Raw genomic sequence first — 2,505 nt, forward strand, 5'->3', positions numbered from 1 at the left:
CGCCCTCTTCTGGAGTGTCTGAAGACAGCTACAGTGTACTTACATGTAATAAATAAATAAATCTAAAAAAAAAAAGAAAAAAAAAGATTGTCATGTAATAATCAAAGCACTAAACATACAGAACAAAGGACAAATATTAAAAGCTGCAAAGGAAAAAGAAAAAATAACATATAAAGACAGACCTATGAAAATAACACTTGACTTCTCAATAAAGACTCTAAAAGCCAGAAGAGCCTAGACAGATATTCTACAGACTCTAAGACACTATAGATGCTAAACAAGACTACTGTATCCAGCAAAATTTTCAATCACAATAGATGGAGAAAATAAGACATTCCATGATAAAACCAAAGTTTAGTAAGATCTATCTATAAAATCCAGCTCTACAGAAGAGACTAGAAGGAAAAACTCCAACCTAAAGAGGCCAAAAAAGTTTTTTGCAGGAAATAAATATTCCCAGACCAGCAAATCAAAAGAGAGGAAATACACAAGTACACACACACACACACACACACACACACACACACACACCACCACCACCTCAACGACAACAACACAGCAAAATACAAAATATCAAAAATCAACAAACACTGCTAATTGATATCTATGAGCATAAATGGCCTCCACTCCCCAATAAAAAGACATAGATTAAGAGAATAGATTAGAAGGCAGGATCCTGTATCCAAAAAACATGTCTTAACATCACGGATAGACATCACCTCAGGGTAAAAAATATGGAGAAAGATATTACAACCAAATGGACCTAAGAAATAAGCTGGTATAGCTATTTAAGTATCTGAAAAGAAAACAAAAACAAAAATAAACTTCAAACCATAACTAATCAGAGGAGATAGGAAAGGACACTGCATACTCATAGAAAGAAAAATCCTCCAAGAGGGCATTATCATTCTTATCATCGATGCACCAAACACAAGGGCACCCAAGATTAAAAAAACACTACAATAGCTTAAATCACACACTGACCTTCTCATACTGATAGTAGAAGACTTTAATATCCCATTCTTGCCAATAGACAGCTCATCCATGCAAAAACTAAGCAGAGAAATGCTGGAGCTAACTGATGTTATAAACCAAATGGACCTGACAGATATTTACAGAACACTTCACCCAAACACAAAAGAATATACCTTCTTCTCAGCTCTTCAGGGAACTTTCTCTCAAATTAATGCCTATGTCAACACAAATCAAATCTCGACAGACACAAGAAAGTTGAAATAACACTATGCATCCTATCTGATTACCACAGCTTACAGCTGAATATCAATAACAATAGAAAACTTACCAACCCATGGAAATAAACAACTCACCAACGAATGAAAAATGGGTCAGGATAAAAATTCAGAAAGAAATGAAAATTCAGAAAGAAAGACTTTCTAGGATTGAATGAAAGTGAATATACAACATGCACAAAGTTATGAGACGCAGAGGAGAGTTCATAGTACTAAGAATACATAAAAATATCGAAGAGATCTCATACTAGTAACTTAACAGCACACCTGAAAGCTGTAGAACAACAACAACAAAAAAGTAGATGGCAAGAAATAATCAAACTCAGGGCTGAAATAAATAGAACAGAAACAAACAAACAAATAAACCAATACAGCCAGTGAAACAAAAAGAGTTGATTCTTTGAGAAAATCAGTAAGACTGGGAAACCCTTATCCACATTAACTAAAAGAGGAAGAGAGAGAGCAAAATTAGAAAAACTGGAAATGACAAGGGAGACATAAAAACAGACACTAAGACAATCCAGATAATCATAAAGACATACTTGAAGAAACGATCTCCGCCGGGCGTGGTGGCACACGCCTTGAGTCCCAGCACTGGGGAGGCAGAGGCAGGTGGGTTTCTGAGTTCGAGGCCAGCCTGGTCTACAGAGTGAGTTCCAGGGCAGCCAGGGCTACACAGAAAAACCCTGTCTCAAAATAAAATAAGTCTCCCAACCAAACAAACCTCAAGGTTAGATGGTTTTAGTGCAGATTTCTACCAAAACTTCAAGAAAGAATTAACACCAATACTCTTCAAAAAATTCCACAAAATAAAGACTGAAGGAACATTGCCCGATTCAGTTTATGAAGTATCCTGATGTGCAAACCCTATCATAAAGATTCAACAAAGAAGAGATAAACACTTTCAACTAAGTTTCTAGATATAAAATTAACTCACAAAAATCAGTAGTTTTCCTAGATACAAATGACAAACAGACTAAGAAAGAAATCAGAAGAACAACATATTTCACAATAGCCTCAAATAACAAAGTATCTTGGGATAACACTAACCAAGCAAGTGAAAGACTTATATAATAAAAACTTAAATACACTGAAGAAAGAAATTGAAGTTATCAGACAATAGAAAGATTTTCCAGGCTCATCAATAAGTAGGAATATGAAAGGATGGACCATCTAGAGACTGCCGTATCCAGGGATCCATCCCATAATCAGCTTCTAAACGCTGACACCATTGCATACACTAGCAAGATTTTGC

This window comes from Mus caroli, chromosome 6 (genome assembly GCF_900094665.2).
Source record: "Mus caroli chromosome 6, CAROLI_EIJ_v1.1, whole genome shotgun sequence".
Classification (NCBI taxonomy): Eukaryota; Metazoa; Chordata; class Mammalia; order Rodentia; family Muridae; genus Mus; species Mus caroli.